The sequence below is a fragment of the Echinops telfairi genome, unplaced genomic scaffold (assembly GCF_000313985.2).
Source record: "Echinops telfairi isolate 266 unplaced genomic scaffold, ASM31398v2 ScPeMD7_7475;HRSCAF=8513, whole genome shotgun sequence".
In the NCBI taxonomy this organism is placed as follows: domain Eukaryota; kingdom Metazoa; phylum Chordata; class Mammalia; order Afrosoricida; family Tenrecidae; genus Echinops; species Echinops telfairi.
In genome coordinates, this window is record NW_022111379.1 from 1,364,555 (window position 1) to 1,381,123 (window position 16,569).

The 16,569-nt window shown below is 56.4% G+C and overlaps 1 long non-coding RNA gene across 1 annotated transcript in view; it reads right to left on the minus strand.

Annotated features, from left to right (window-relative positions):
• Positions 1-16,569, minus strand: part of LOC123521191 — a 51,239-nt gene that overhangs the window by 27,851 nt on the left and 6,819 nt on the right. The window contains exon 2 of the long non-coding RNA XR_006679662.1: positions 14,657-14,757. This is a non-coding gene — a long non-coding RNA (uncharacterized LOC123521191). The remainder of the gene's footprint in view (positions 1-14,656; positions 14,758-16,569) is intronic.

A 16,569-nucleotide genomic window follows, 5' to 3' on the forward strand; every position in this document is an offset into this window, starting at 1 on the left:
TAAGACCTAGAGCCCTCTGGGATATATTCATCACCCCAGCCAGCTGGGGAAGGTGGGGTGTGGCGAGGGCCGCTTTGGGGAAGGATATTAATGGTTCCAGCCAACCAGAAGCTGCTCATCAGCTCTAATTCCCCCGGAGGGAGCCTGTCGGGGTTGAAATATGTTCTGTGGGAATGAAACGCAGCTCTGGCCCTTTTAACCTAACACGGATCGTAGAGCAGAGAAAATATAACAGGCCCAGACCACTAAGAATGCTTCAACGAGGTTTTCCCAGCCCCACCAAAGGAGGCCGCAGTTAAAGAACGATGTGCATATTTGCTGAGATGGAAGGCCGACTGGGCCCAGCAGACATGATGAGACCCTCTGGGGCAGGGGGGACGGGGGAGGGCATCAGAAAGCCCAGCGTGGACAGCAAAGGCCAGCTCAGGAGACGACTGCCGAGTCAGGGCTTCCAGGAATAGGTGGCCCTACGGCAGGGCTGGACGCAGAGCACCGGGGACAGCCCACCTCTCTCCGCCATCCCTCCACTTGACTGCTGTGCTGGGCGGGCTGAAAACTGCAGATCTCGTAACCCACCCAGATGGTGGAAATGCCTTCTCAAGAGACAGCTGTTTCACCACTGGGCCATCTGGTTCCCCTTGCTCCACAGCTCTGGGAAACAAGCCACTTTCCACGGGCAAACGCACAGATCTTAGCTGCCTCTTGTTCTCAGCGGGTAATTAAGACCTCCAGTGGAGGTGGCCGCCGCGAGGCACCAGGCGTGGTTTGTACACATGTCAGGAGCCATGTTTAACGCTCCATCAAGGTGAGCCCGTGGAGCCAGTGAGGCAGTCCATCTGCCTCTGCCATCACCAATCACAGTCCAGGGGGGCCGCCGCAAGTCAGCTTGTGACTACTCTGTCCTGGGCAGACCCAGCCTCACCCGCGCAGGCGGGGGCAGGATCCAGGGTGCGAAGTGGCCTTGAGAGGCCCCTGACCCGCCCTTTGAGCCGGGCTCATTTTAGGGCACACAGATGGACACAGGCAGACCTGACAGACAACCCTTACACCACTTGAACTGTCGAGTTATTAGCAAATAGCCTGCAGAGTGGTTTGCTTTGATTAAAGAGTTACAGCCTGGGAAACGCAAAGGGGCCATCCTACCCTGCCCTGGAGGGTTGTTGGAATCGACCAGACGGCAGTGAGTTTGGCTTTTCTGGACCACCTCAGAGGCGTCTCTGGATGGTGCAGACAGCTAACACTCAGTTACTACCAGAGGGGTTAGAGGCTGTAGTTCCCACAGAGGTGCTTCAGAAGAAAGGCCTCTGAACACCCTCAGGAGCACACAGTTCTACCCTGACCCATGGAGGAGCCACAAGTCAGGTTGACTCACGGGCATTTGGTCTTTGCTGGGCTCCTCAGTGGAAGAAACGGACACTAGTTGCCACACCCACTCTCCGCCACGGGCAGGCAGCCTCCTTGGACTCCTCTGGGGTTCTGAGTCAGCAATTCCCATCAATTCCCTCCGGGATGGGCCTCGGGGTCTGGGTGATGCAGGTCTAACCTCCCAGTCTGCTCACCCCAGATGGAAATGCAGCGCGTCCCGCTTACGAAGCTGGTTTCCAGGGCAATGCAGACCTCCGCCACATCCCGGTGACACGGATTAGGACCTCAAGCTCAAGCTGTGCTTCCCAAAGACTCTGAAAGATTCAAAGATTGTCTTTAGGAAGCTAGGGGAGGGGCTGTGCTCCGACCCCTTCCCCAACCCTGTGTCTGTGCACCCAGAAGGCCGCGCGGGGCTGAAAGCTGAGATTCCACTTAGCCTCTGTGTCGTGGGCGGAGGCCCTGCATTGCCCTGCCCTGCTGGCTGGCCAGAGCTGAAGTCTCTCAAGCCTTGACTCCGTGAGCAGTGCCCGGAAGGCAGCATGCTGGGGAAAGTGGGAGGGAAGGGAGGCATGGCGCCCGGCCAGGCAGGGCTTCACTCTGTGTGCGTCCAGTGGGTTTTTGTACCGGGCACTGTTTGAGCACTTGACACGAACTACTCCCCTAATCCTCACAGACCTATGTGGACAGTAATATTACCCATCACCCCATTACACAGATGAAGAAACCGAGGCAAAGGGAAGTTAAACATGAGCGTTCTTCAGACCAGACAGACAGGTTGCGGTGCGGGGGCAGGGCGAGGTTGCCCTCCCACAGCAGAGACTGAACAGGCAGTGTAGCCAATATCGCAGCTAAATGCTGCCCACTGTCCCTCCCCGCCTCCAGAGATGCCAGGCACAGAAGCTTCTGGATGTGGGCAGCCGACCTGTAGGCCCCAGGCTGAAAGGGAATCATGCTTCCGAGCACGGATCTGCTTGGGTGCCTGGGTTTGACTTTGTCTCCTCGCTGTGAGACTGTGGGACAAGCTGTGTAACCTCTCTGTGCCTCTGTTTCCCCATCTATAAAATGAGGACCAGAACCATGTCATAGGGTGTGTGCGTGGATTAAATGAGAGAACGCAGAAATGAGGCTTTGCACGGCGTGTGTGCCATGTAAGTATTCTATGGGATGATGATGATGATGATGATGATGAAGGAAAGGAGGAGATCCTTATTTCTACTGCCAGTTGGGCAAAGCAGGGATTGGCAGTGGCTGGTGATTATGAAGGCCCACCACTTTCCCTAAGCCCTGTCATCTCTCAGGGACAGGGCTGCTAGTCCATTGAGTGGACAGGAACGTGGCTGAGTCATTGCACTAAAGTGCTTGCGAGGCCTGCAGGGCACCTTTCAGCAGAACACTAGACTGGCTCATAAAATGAACAACCACACTGAGGAAGGAGCTGGCCTTTAGACAATCAAAGGAGACCCAACAGCCCACATTTACCCCAAAGGGAGGAGGCGTGGGGGGGCAGGTGAGGTAGAATGAAGTGACTGCTGACACACATGCCAGGAGGGGAGGGGACTGTAACCAGGGTCTTGAAACAACTGTTGATGTGAACCTAATTTGTCGGGAAAACTTACACCTAGAGCACAAGGAAACATGTTTGTAAATACAATGAAGTGCAAGCGGGGGCTCTGGCCTGAGCTAGAGGCAGACCTTCCGCACCACACCGTGTGTCAGCACTGATGACGAGGAGCTGTCCCATCCCAGGAGACACCTGTGCACTTGGCTTTTCTTAGGCTCTTCCTCGGAATCATTTCATCAAACACCGTAACTGCACACTTCCATTTCAGAACAGCCCTGCTGGTCTTGGGCCTCACAGTCACTTTGCTGTTGCAGAAGGAGCACCATCCCTGGTTCGTAGTCTCCATCCTCGGAACGCAGCCTCTGTAGGAATCCAGAGCTGATGGATCAGAGGAGGAAGCCAAGGCCCAGAGAGGTGAAGACACTGCCCTCAGTCACACAGCAAGACCTTGGCCGGCTGGACAAAGAAGATGCATCTTTGAAAGCCAGGGCCGGACTCACACTCGGCAGCCCCCAGGAGGCCACTTGCTGCAAGAGGGAAGACCAGGGTAGGCTGAGCTCTGCCTTGGAGCCAGAAGGCAGTGTGGGGAGTGCCCAGCAACAAAGGCTGCCTCCTGCTGCGCACTGCGGTGGCTCCTCCTGTCCCAACTAGCCCAGCAGGCAGCAGATGGCATTGGACTTGGGAGCTGACGGCCTCGGCTAGATTGCAACCTGGCAACGGCACAGAATGCAGCCCCAACCCTGGGTCTTGCAGAGAGGTGATTTCAAGAAGAGGAAAGTGTGCTCAGATTGGGTCAGGGATGTGTGTGTGTGTGTGTGTGTGTGTGTGTGTGTGTGTGTGTGTGTGTGTGTGTGTGTATGCGTATGCGTGTGCTACTCCAAGAACAATGGCCTAAGTTCCAGAGTCCGTGCCTACCCAGGGCTCCAGAACCCAGGCAGAGGAAGGAGCCCGGAAGAGCACAGAGCAAGAAGGTAGAGGGGGACCCATTCCCTCCAAGGAATCTAATCGTTGGGTAGTGCTTTCTGTAAACGCATTGTGAAATAACAAGATTAAAAGGAACAGGCGGAACAATGCCCTGGCATTTCTAACAAAGGCCCCTCCACTTAGTAAATTAGGAGCTCTTTCCACCTGACCCGCTTTTAAAAGGAGATCTTCAATTATGGGGTGCTGGTGGGGCAGAGCCACAAAGTGTCTTGTCCAGCGCGTAGGCAGTAGAGTAGCTTTGTAGAATAGAGATACTAATCTAGTCCGTATAATTTGGGGAATCCTTAACGGAAGGCTGAAGGGCGTTTTGAGCCCTGCGGCAGCTACAAAGAACCTTTTCTGCAGCTCGGGCATTTGCCTCGCCAAAAGCTTAGCTGAGCAAACAAGCAGGGCCCTCTAAATCACAGAGCCGGCTGATTTACAATCAGGCCTGCGCCATTTGTTTTGTGGATGGAACCTTGTGGACAAACAGAGGCCCAGGCCTTGATCCCTCTGCCCGGCCACCCCAAAAGGGAGAGGGGCTGCTCATAAGTCAGGGTCACCCTGGCTCTCAGGGCTTGCTGTCAACGAAGCCCAGGGGCAGGCGGGAGGGGCGACTGCCATGGCCTTGCCCTTGCGTCTGGGTCTGGCTGCATCGCGGGGGATGAGACTGATGGTGTCATTGACTCCCCCTTGCCCCCCCAACCGGAGCAAAGCAGCAGTTCGGGCTCCCTTGGTGACAATTCCGCATCCGCGGCTGCTTGAAAAGGGGAAGGAAAAGGGGACGTGGGGCCGGATGATGGGGAAGGTGACTCTCACAAGAACTAGAGGGACGTGAGCACACAGACTCTCAAAGCTCGCATGCACGAAGCTGTGGGGCTTTTTCCTCAGGCAGACAGGTAACATACATACACAGCACGTGCGTGCATTTCGACCATCAATGTGCACACATGACAGGTGAGGGCGGAAGTCCTTCCCGTGCTATGAAGCCTGACACGCATGTCTGTACATGCGCTTAACATCATAAGCCTCAAACGTCCAAAACACCTGCCGTGTGTCCGGCACTGTCTGCGCTCTTTCCACGCGGTCACCTGGTGAGCCTCACAACGAACCCATGACGAAGGTGCTCTTGCTGCCCCTTTACAGTGGACCTTGAGGGACACAGCCCTGGGTCACACGAACAACAGGCAGCAGTCTGGCTCCAGGGCCCACATGCAGCCAGCTGGTTCCGAGCCACCGAGACAGTCCCCACCTCGTTGGAAGTTAGTGGAGGTAACTCAGGCACTACATCAACGCTGTTGAAAGACAGGAGCACGGCTGAGGGACCACTGTTGGTCTCTCCGACTGGAGGAAAGAAGAGTGCTGGGAATTAAAGACACCTGGAAACAATGAGTTCCACCAACTAATTGTGAACCAACGTGTGAACATCAGCCTCCACAACCCTGAGGCCAGAGGAATCAGGTGGTGCTGACGACCGGCTACCACTACCAACTGCCCTGGAAGGCATCCCATCAGGTCAAGAATAGAGTGGGAGAAACTGTGGAACAAAACTCAAAATCATTTTTAAAAAGGCCAGGCTTACTTACTGGTCAGATGGAGACTAGAACCCCCAAGACTATGGCCTTTAGTCTGGAAACAAATCCAACCCCATGCCTGAATTTATAGCCAAACAGCAGACAGGTCTATAAGACAGGTCTACAGACTTGTCTATAAGTAGACCGGTACGTGTCCTAGGCAGATCTGTACATCTTAGACTCATCAATCATTTGAGGTCAAAGGGGCAGCTTTTACTCAAGGACCCGTTCCGAAGGGTCAGGAGAGAAGGAAGCAGGAAAGAGGAGAGAGAGGAAGTGGGGTGGGTGACGTGACACCGAGGAGGCTGCAGGGAATGAGCTGAAACAAATATATGTGAACTCCTGAAGGAAACCCGCTCTGCTCTCAACCTCCCAACTCACAACACAAGGTCAAAAAAACGGTAGTAGTGCCGATGTGCCCTCAGGATGCAGAGGGGGCTCTGGGCCGTGATCTTCCCCACTGACCCACTCGGCATCCCTTTATCAACCAGTGATCCCCAGGGGAGATGCGGCATCTCCTTCATGCACAAAGGCCACTCTTTCAAAATGCAGGAGGCAGAGGAAGACAGAGCCTGGCAACCAGAAGCATTAGTGGGGGGCTGCCTCCGCCCCATGTCCCGGGAGCTCAGCTCCAACCCAGAGATCCGCATCTAGGGCTCAGGGACATTGGGCAGAGCAGGTCCCTGGACTTCTCACGCGGTGTGGCACTAAATTCTGGGCGGGACTCAGGAACCCGAGGGGATGTGGGTAGGGGGGTTGGCTCAGGGGTCTGCTTAGACACCACTGCTCAGAGACAGCAGCCAGGGCTCAGGCACTGTCTCCTACGAACCCCTGGGGCAGGCCAACCCACGAGTTCTCGGAGTCAGCAAACCTGCCCAGAGAGCTGACCCTCAGGCGCTGTGCCCAGCGAGGGAGACAGCAAGTAGCCGGGGTGAAAGGAGCTTCCATCAGGACAGGGGGGGCGACTAGCCCAGCCTGGAGAGAGTGAGGGGGGCGGGTGGGGTTCCCTGAGAACGTGGTGACTAAGCATGAACTGGGACCAGCAGGACTGAGGGGGTCCTCAGAAGTAGGCCTAACCCCCGGGTCGGGTATGGAGGCCAGAAGCTGGACAGAGGGACCCGAGGGAGAAAGACACAGGATGACAAAGTCGGGGAGAGAGGCCAGGCGCAGCATGTGAAGTGAGCAGCCGGGCAGGGGCAGGGGCAGGGCCATGCCAAGCAGTAGGGGGCAAAGCAGACTGGGGAATGAATGGTGGTGCCTGTGCACTCCGTCTAGGTGCTGATGTCTGCACCATGCGAGCCATCATAGCTTCTCCACAATAGGTCATCAAAGGTGCCCTTGCCCTCACAGAGCTTATGTTCACCCCCCCCACACACCCCTCCAACATGCACTGAACATGTGGCAGTACGCTCCGTGCTAACACAAGGGGCACTAGAGGCACCGGCGCATAAATGTCTAACTGCCACCCGCAAGAAGCCATACAACTGTCGGGGCTCGGAAACCCTTCCGAGAGTTGGCAGTGGGTTTACACAGGGCACCAGGGTCAACTCCCGGCCAGTGCACCTTGGAGCAGTCACCTGTCGGTGGACAGGTTTCAGTGAGGCTTCCAGACGAAGAGAAGAGGAAGGCAGGCCGAGGCAGAGGTGTCTGCCGTGACCAAATCAAAGCCCCAGTGAAATCAAGAAATAAATGTAGTCTGTGTCCGACGGTGAGAGCCGCTGGAGAGGCGCTGGGAAGGTGGCTATGGGTTGAGAAGAGGCTGGGGGAGATCGGGATGCGTTGTGGGGGGGCCTGGGGAAGAGGACTCACGCAGCGCCAACAGCCTGTTCTGCGGGTTCTGTGTGCTGAGCTTTGGGAGGCAGCGTGGCCAGGGGGAGGGGGGACCAGACATCGGAGAGCACACTGGGGTCAGGCCACGTGAGACCAATGGGGAAGCGGCAAACACCCCAGGAGGGCCAGAAATCAGGGTGGAACCCCATACACACGGGGGCAGGGGATAGATCATAGGCAGGGCATCTGGAAGTTTCTATGGAGGAACTTATTCCAGGGAATAATTTAGCTACTTCCCATTCTCTCCCTGGCCCAGGACATCCAGGAAAGGGGGTTTCCATAGATGCCTAGCTGCTTCTAACATTAATAAAGGTTTCTTTCTCCTTAGAGGCCACCAAGTTTGGGGAGCAGAGGTTTAATTACAGCTGCAGGTGCGATTAAGGAGCTGTGTCTTGGTCCTTCGTCAGCACAGGGCACCTGCTGGCACTCGCAGAAGCAGGGGAGAGGCCTGACAGGGAGGAGCATGGCCAGCAAAATCCAGCTGGCTGCCCCGTGTTCCCATCACCACGGTGGCCAGGCCTAGCCTCCGCAGCTCACCCATCCCTGCACACTGCAATGCCTGCAATGGTTCTCGGTGCTGCGGCCCCCGGAGGTCCTGTTCTGACATCACTGCAACCAGGAGACCAAATCCAGCCCCAGTCCTCTCTCATTGCACCCCACCCCCCCACCCAGTGTGACCCGGTCCGGTGACCTGCCCACATTGCTCTCCTCTTTCCCCCCTCTGCCACAGGATGCCCTCCCCTTGGACATAATGAAGATAGCAACCACTGGCCTTTACGGAATTCTTCCCAGGTGACAGAAAACCAACAACCCAACCCACTGCCGTGGAGCCGATGCTGACGATGGTGAGCCTGCCGGCTCTGGGCCGGGCCCTGTGGAGTGCTCTCTGATCCGCACGATGGCCCTCAAGACAGCCCTCCTGTACCGATGAGAAAACCGCGGTCCAGCACCCCACAGGATCGCCAGTCGGGAGGGTAAGACTCAGTCTCTGGATAGTTGACCTTCAGAGCACACGCTGTCTGGACCCCGGCTCGTCTCTGTCCGCTGCCAACTCTCTACACATCTTTCACACTCAACGCAACACTAAGCTCCTTGACCCTCCTGCCCTGCAGTCTGCCGTCAATCGGCTGCTTGGCCCTAAGAGGTCCTCTGAGTGTTTGGGTCCTGAGTCTCTCTCACCCACGCACCCAGCATGCATTCTCCTGGCACTGTGATTGGCGAAGACAAGAGCCCTCGGTGGTGGGAGCTCTCCTCTGAGTGGGACGAATGGGCACGCAGACCCCACTGCCGCTCAGCTCCCAAGCCGGCGGAGCTTCCAGGGGTGCTGAGCCGTGAATTCATTCACTCGACAACTCTTGATGGTGGGCCTGGAAAGCACTGACAAGCAGACAGCAGTGTGCCTTTCGTGGCTACGCTTTTCACTGCAAAGGAATTGACTGACATCAGATTGACACGTCAGCGCCTTATGGGCCGGGTCACAGTGAATCATCACCCGGAGCTCGGCTGCTCTGGACATTCAAAGTCCTTGCTCTAAGCCCACAAGACTGAAGACTGGATCGTGGTGGCTGTACCAGCTTTGGAAAGTCAAGGGGAACTGCCCAGCCTTCTCAGCCGGGTGACCCCTCTGTGTCTTTGCTTGCTTCTTCATACAACAGCACTTTGCTTAGTATCGTGTGTTTAAAAAAAAAAAATCTCTCCTTTCTCTCTCTCTATCTATCTATCTATCTATACACATACACACATACCCACACACACATAAATATGTATATATGAAACCATCTCTCCCACTAGACTGTGCACTTCTTATTCAACTATCTACCCCAGGGCTTGGCAGTGCCTAGCAGGGCATGAAGCTTCAAAGAATTAGTGGAAACATTCTATTATATTTTGATTCCATGTTCCACAGACTAGCCCCCTCACATGGGCGGACAGACAAAAGGATGGACAGCTGTTGTACTTCTATGCAGCAAATCTCAGCACACAGGTGCTGGCGACCCAGGGTAGTGGCATCAGCACTGTTTTTGGTGGCGGCGGCAGGCAGGCCTCCCTACTAGGGAGTCTCCTGAGCTGAGCAAGGAGATGCTGTACCTGTATCAGGAGAGCCTAAGCTCCAAGTAGGTCGTGAGTGCTACTTACACATAACACTCCGCCCCCCACCACACACACACACACACACACACACACACTCCCATACCTTGGCACCTGGCAGGACCTAACCTAGCAAACAGTTTGAAATCAAACTAATTTGTCTCAGTCCTCTCCTCTCCCTATAAATCCCTTTACCTGCCCACCCACCACCTGTTAGAAGACCCCACCGCTCTCTTCTGACCATAGGACCCTCCTTCTGACAGAATATCTAGCCCACAGGGGGCGAGCACAGGATCTGCCCCTGGTGTGCCCCTCGGTGACGTGGACAAGTCCCTTAGCAGAGCCACATCGCCACGTCCTCTTCTGTAACCGGGCAGGGATGGGCTTCCCTTCTGCGGGCCATGGGAGGCGAGTGAGCGACCACTGGGAGGGGGCTGTGTAAGCCAGCAGATGGATCCTTCCTGTTCATTTACTATTGCTGGGGGTTCGAGTCAGGTCAGCAAAGCCCTGACTTGAATGTTACCGGTTCTCCTTAGAAAGTGCCTCCCCACCCCCTCCGAGCCTGCCACCTCACCCCACCCCACACAGCCCCATACTAGGAACAAGGGCAGTCTTGTGGCCTCTCGGGAAAAGCTAGTACCGTTCCTTCGTGTCCGAAAATGTCCCCCAAACAGAACCAACCCCGTTACAAACACACAGCTGAGCTCAAATGGAGGAGAAGCAAATCCCTAAGCGGGGGGGAGGTGGGGGTGTCAGAGGAGCCTATGGTCAGGAGCTGAAGCCAAGGTCATCCAGGGGGCCATCGGACCTGGCTACTCCTCCACAGAAATGGCCCGACTGGGAGCCCAGGAAGAAACACCCACCCAGGGCAGCCCTGGTCTCGGGCGCTGCCAGCCCCTCGTCGAAGGGAACTTGAGAATGCTGCCCGCCAATCCGGGGATGAAACCAGGAGGGCCAGCCTCTCACCAGGAAAGACAGCCAGAAGCACAGCCTACTGAGCACAGGGTCTCCTTATTGGGCCGTGATATGCTGAATAACACATTAGAGTGGATTATGATTCTGGGGGCATCTGTAAGGAGCCCTGGCGGTGCAGTGGTTAAGCGCTCAGCTGCTCACCTGAGATCAGCAGTAGAACTCGCCAGGGTCTGCACTGGAGAAAGGTGGGGCCGGTGGCTTCCAAAAGCCTCGGGCAGTTCTGCTCTGTCCCACAGGGCTGCGGCGGGTTGGAAGGGACCTAACGACAGCAGCTGTTGGGTCTGGGTCGCTGACGCCCGTAGGTGGCCTGTGCTAATAGGTGCTCGTCCTGTCCACTAGATATCGATGGCCCTTGGCCTTCCAGGCCTGCCTGAGTGAGCTTCTCCCTGCCCCAGCAAGCAGCAACATTCCAGAGAGATGCCGCTCCGTCGGTCTGGATCCTGGAGTGAGGCTGGCCAGGAGCACGCCCGGGCCAGCCCATGGTCGGCTCGTAATACGGACAAGGCATAAAGCTCTGCTGCTTTCAGCCACCAGGATGTGGTGTGTTTGCCGCGGCAGCAGAGCCTGGCTCATCTGCTCTGACACCAGTCTGCCTCATGGCGACCCCATGGGTGCTCTGGAGGGTTAACGGACTGCTTTTTCAGAAGCAGACCGGCAAAGTAAGAAGAGCCAGCCCTGGAAAAGGGAACGGAACCAGTGTCCAAGTCCTAACTACCCAAACTGTGGAAAACGACAGCGGGTCATGACAGGCAAACTCCATTCACAGCGTCGCTGCACGGACGGGCCTCCAGCGAAGCCCTGATGCACGCTGGCTAGAAACCACGATAGCCCCAAATCAGGCGAGCGACTGTAAATGGGATCTGGGCAACTGTACTCAGGTCGGACTGTAACATCTTGAAGTTTGATCTCCCTACGGACCCAATGTGACTTCATTCTAAACTTTTAATATGCCCTGCTTTCGATTAGAGTGCGGGCTCGGTCAGTTTTGGATGGCCACAGTTGATGGTCCTTGCTTGACTGCCCTGGTCTTGCAGAGTGAGCTGTGCAGGTAAACTGGGAAGATCGTAACAGGACTGAGGGATACCTGGGGACAGGAGCGGGGAGGGAGAGGGAAACGGGGCAGTAACATTCACAGTCCTTGATGCAACTGAGCCACTGAACTGCATGTGAATTATAACTCAGTGAAAAGAAAGTACACCAACCAGGCCTTCCTTACAAGGTGCTGAGTGGGTGCAAACCACCAATCTCTCAATGGGTCACTGAGTGTGAGCCATCTGCACCACCCAGGGAGGCAGTGGATCTAGTCTGAATGCATACACACGGGCACATGGCTCAGGTGATTTGTCATGGGCCATCACCTAGGGACCCAAGGGTCTGTGCGTCCCTGAGGTTATGTGCAAAGGCCTGTGGACTTAAACACTTACTCCTCATCTGTGAGCTCCGAAGTGCAAACACAGAGGAACCACTCGCTTGTGCAACAAAGTGCAACACTAGCTTGTGGTGGTTAGAACCATTTGTCACCTGGGCTGGACCCGGAGTCGCGCAGTGGGGCACTTAGGCAACGACGCAGTCAACTCTGTTTTGTGACCCAAGGAGGTCGCCCTCTCTGCTGCATACGGCACATGCATCAGGACCTGTCTTCGAAATCTCGCCACGCTGGTAAATGAGGAGTGGGCGTGCACTTGTCGGCGTGTTCTCAGAGAAAGGGGGCCATCTACTCCTCTGAGAAGTTAAAATAAAAACCAAGACTGAAAAGATGCTAAGAACCAGTGCCAGGGCGGAGAGAACTGGCTTTTCTGACGTCCCTACCTCTGCCCCGCGGGGCAGAGACCATGAGCCCCGCACATGAAAGGAAGCCACGATTCACACAGCTGAAATCTTCCCCAGGCTCGAGAAGACAGGAGCGGCCTGCCCAGGGGGTTCAGAGCCCAGACTGTGAACCCAGGCAGCCTGTGGTCTGACCTAGGTTCTGCCACCTTCCAGCCATGCGGTCCTGGGCAAGTTATATGGTTGCTCTAAGACTCAGTTTTCCTGCCCATGAAATGGACTAATGATCCACTAGAGGAAAAGGTCCGCTGAGCCCCTTCTGAAAATCAGTTCACAGATCTCAATGGTCTCATCTGCCACCAAGCCTGGGGAATGGCGCAGGGCCGGCAGCGCTTTGTCCTGCTGGGCAGGAAGTCAGCGCAAGGCAGGGTTTGCCACCACTGCCACCACTGCCACTACCACCCACGGGCGGCTGTGGAGTTCCCGTATGTCAAGCGACTAGAGCCGTGCTTGGCATGGCATGGCGTGGCGTGGCGTGAGCTCTGAAGACAAGGACGAGGAAGGTTAAGTGGCACAGCTGAGATTCAAACCCAGGCCTACAGGATGCCTGCCCCTCTGGGTCATGCCTACCAGCAAGGCAGGGGGTGAGGGGAACTGGGGAGGGGGGCACAGTGCCCCTCTCTCTGCTCAAATTCTCCTGCTGCCTCCTGGGAAAAACCTTCAGTCCTGAAAGTGGCTTCCCCGTGGGCCAGCCTGTGGCCTCCGGCTGGGTGGGCAGGCAATGCCTGGTGGTTACATAAGGAGTAGGTCAGAGGGTTATAAATGGCCTTTCCTGGTCAGCAAGACCAAGCCTGTGCAATCAGGACACTTGGCACTTCTGCCCCCTCTGTACAGTCCCCGAGCCTGACCAACTTCTGCCAAGGAGAATTCGAGAGAGATGTGCACATTGTCCAGAAGCCTATGCTGACGTCCGAACTCCCTTTACAACGTCCCTGAGACTGCCCCTGTGCCCCGAGCGAGAAAAAGCCACTCACATCATCCTGCTCCAGTATTTTGAGTGCCAAGTCTCACCTCCACCGGGTTCTTGCTCCACTCTGGGCACACAAAGTTGAGCAGCCATGCCCGGTCCTAAAAACCCACTGCCATCGAGCCCATCCCGACTTAAGAGCAACCCTGTAAGACAGAGTAGAACTGCTTTTGTGGGTTGCTCAGGCTGTGAAGCTTTCCAGGGGCAGACTGCCTCATCTTTCTCCCTCAGAGAGGCTGGTGGGTTTGAACCACCAAGCTTGCAGTTAGCAGCCCAACACATAGCCCACTGTGCCTCCAGGGCTCCTAGTCTACACCGAGTAACTTAATCACCCTCACCCCCCATGCTTCGCTGGCCAGTGCCTGGCCCCAGCCCCTGCTCTGCCCTGCTGCTCAGGAGCAGCCATTAGGGCTTGCTTTGGGGGCAGTCTTAGTGTTCTTGCTGTAAAGCCATTGCTATTGAACACATGTGCAGGAGCATTTTTCATTCATTCCTGTAATGTAATTAGGATCGAGTTTCTCCAGCATTAGGGGAGATGTAACAACAGTCAGGGAAAATTGTCATTTCGTTCCCAACATCAACACGCCCACTCTGCCCAAACGCGCTCTCCGGCGCTCACGCGCTCTCCCGCCTGAGTGGCAGGGGGAATACTAATGAGGAGACACAGGCCCCAGAAGATGAGGAGGGCGCATGGGCGCATGGGGTGGGCTCTCCTGTCAGTCATCAAACGAGCGCCCCAGCGTCCCTCTGCTCTCCTGGAGGCAGAACCCCTTTCCAATGGACAGAGGGAAGAGGGAAAGTGACCACACCCCAGATCTGCAGGCTGCTCCTGGGTCTCTGCAGTGTACCCCTCGCCCACTCCCGAGTCTCTGGGGACATGGGGGCTTCTGCTTCCCGAGTGTTGGCGACAAACAGGGAGGGAGGCAACACTTGCCCTTCATGGATCCACTTCTCTGCAGGGCTCCCCAGGCGGTTTTGAGAGTCCCCCACCTTCTGGAATCTGTCCCTTAGGACCCCTTCCGCTGTGGTTCTCTTCCCAGGTACCATGGTCTTGATCTCCAACCATTCGTCCATCCTTCCTTCCCCATTCCCGCTCACCCCTCTATCCAAGGCTCCATCCTTTGCTCTATCTCGCCTCCTCTCCTGCCACCAAACCCTTCTTGAGCACCTACCCTGGCTCAGTCCCGCGCCAGAGCCTCGGCGCTGCCCCCTCCTGCCCCGCCGAGCACCTGCACCACAAGTGGCCCTTCTCCCCTGCCCCCATCAAAGTCTAGAGCTGAGCTGTCTCCATCCATCCTGAGAGGAGCTGGCCTGATGCACAGATCTGTGTCAGAGCACTTGCACCGACCCTCTGAGCACTGGCTACAGGCAGGGATGTTGGGGCCCTGAGGTTGGCTGAGGCCTGCGCCCCAGGGGTCATGAGACAGACCAGCCTGCTCTCTCCCCTCCCCTGCCCCCCAGGCCCCACTGCAGCCAGAACAGCGGCAGCCTGGCAGCCGTACTTACGGATGCAGAAGTCTCCGCTCTCGTAGTAGCCGGGGCAGCACTGGGACCTGCGTCGGTACATGGTGCGCAGGCCTCGCCGATACGCTGTCTTGTAACTGATCCTACGGCACAGGGAGAAACCATGTGAAAATATTGAAAATCAATCCGCCCCCTTCGAATGATATTTGTGTTACGCTATATAGAGGATGCCACTCAATAAGGACTTTAAATGCATGGCGGCTTCAAATATGAGGGAACACAATAAGGAAAAATCAATGATGGGATCTCACTGTCGGGATGCAGACAGTATTACCAGCTCGGCGTTTTCTAAGCCAAGCCCCTTCTGCGAACTGTGCAGAAGCACTCCTGCCTCAGCATCGGGGATGGGGTGGGGGGCACTGGGAGGGGGGACATTGTGCAGAATAACCGTGGGTTTCCCTTGGAGCCTCGGATGCTGGGCGGGAGGAGCCCGTGGAGCAACCCTGGACAGCAGCTGGCACCTAGGAGGATGTCGGTGCTCACTGCCAGCACCCAACCCAGCCAGACTGCACCCGGCGCCGTGGGCCAGGCTCTGCCCACCTGGAGAGGAGAAGCAGGGTCCGCCAGGGCGCTCGGAGTCTGACTCTGAGAGTCCCAGAGAGTCCCTCCACCTCCCGCACACAGAAGCCTTTTGCTGGAGAAGAGCCTGGAAGGCCATCCCCGGGAGGGCCCAGGAGCAAGCCCTCCGTCCACAGAAGAGGCAGCTGGGCCTCGGGCAGACGTCACTCCTCGCTGAGGGCCAGCAGCCTGGCTCTCAGCCTGACTCGGCCTCCGGTGCTGAGCCCTCACTCTGGCCCGCAGGGATGGCAGCCCATTCTGGCAGCAACCCGATGATGCAGGGGCCCCGGTGAGGCCCACTTTCAGTTTTCTCTCGTTGTGCTTCCTTTCTTAGTCTCTTTGTTTTATTTTCTGTTAAGTATCTTGCACTGTGGGCTAGGCTGGTTGGTAGTCGGTTGACAAGGTTGATAGTTGGTTGACCAGGTTGGTAGTTCAAACCCACCAGCCACTCCTCAGGAAAGAGATGAGGCTGTCGGCTGGTTCCTGGAAAGCTTCGCAGCCTTGGAAACCCTGAGTTAGAATCCACTTGACGACAGTGGGTCTGGGTCTTCAGGGATCCCTTTGTCTTAGAGATGAGGAAACCGAAAAGTGAATGACATGCTTGAGGTCACACAGGACCGGTCCCCCACTCCAAGTTTCAAATCCAGGTCACTCTAAGCTCAAAGCCACTAGGCTTAGCCTAAGATCGCTGGTAGCCCAATGGTTAAGCACTAAATTACTAACCACAGGCCAGGTGCTTCGACATCGCCCGCAGCTCTCTGCAGAGGAGAGGCCTGGTGACCTGCTCCCATGGAGGTTGCAGCTGGGACCGCAGTTCCACGTGACATGTCAGGTCACTAGGAGCCGCCCTGGACTCGGGGGCACCCAACGGGCGAACCCTGATGCTCTGCACCTCCTCCTACGGGGAGGTTTGCTGGCAGCAAAGTGGTAGCCATCAGAGGCAGGAGTAACTTGTCCAAGATTGTGGGGCGTCACCAGAGCTCACCTCCAAGTCCTAGGGCTTTGAAGCCCAGCTCGCCCTGCTCCCCCATCAGCACACGGGGGTGCCTGCTTTCTGTACCCCTCCTCAGGGGCAGAGCAACAAGGTCCTGAGAGATGCCTCCAGCATTCTGCCATGGGGGGTCAGGCCAGGGGGAGCAGGGAGACCTACAGCCCTTGCTGGGCCAGCCCTCCTTGTCCTTAAAGCCCTTGCTTTATGACAAATGACCGCATGTGACTCCAGGGAAATCTGTGATATTTCGCTACGTCGTCAGCTAAGGTCACTCTACTTTGTCAAAAGCCCATAATGGAAGGTAAGCTGGCCTCGAAGTGAAGGGACTTCCCCAGCACAGGAGAGC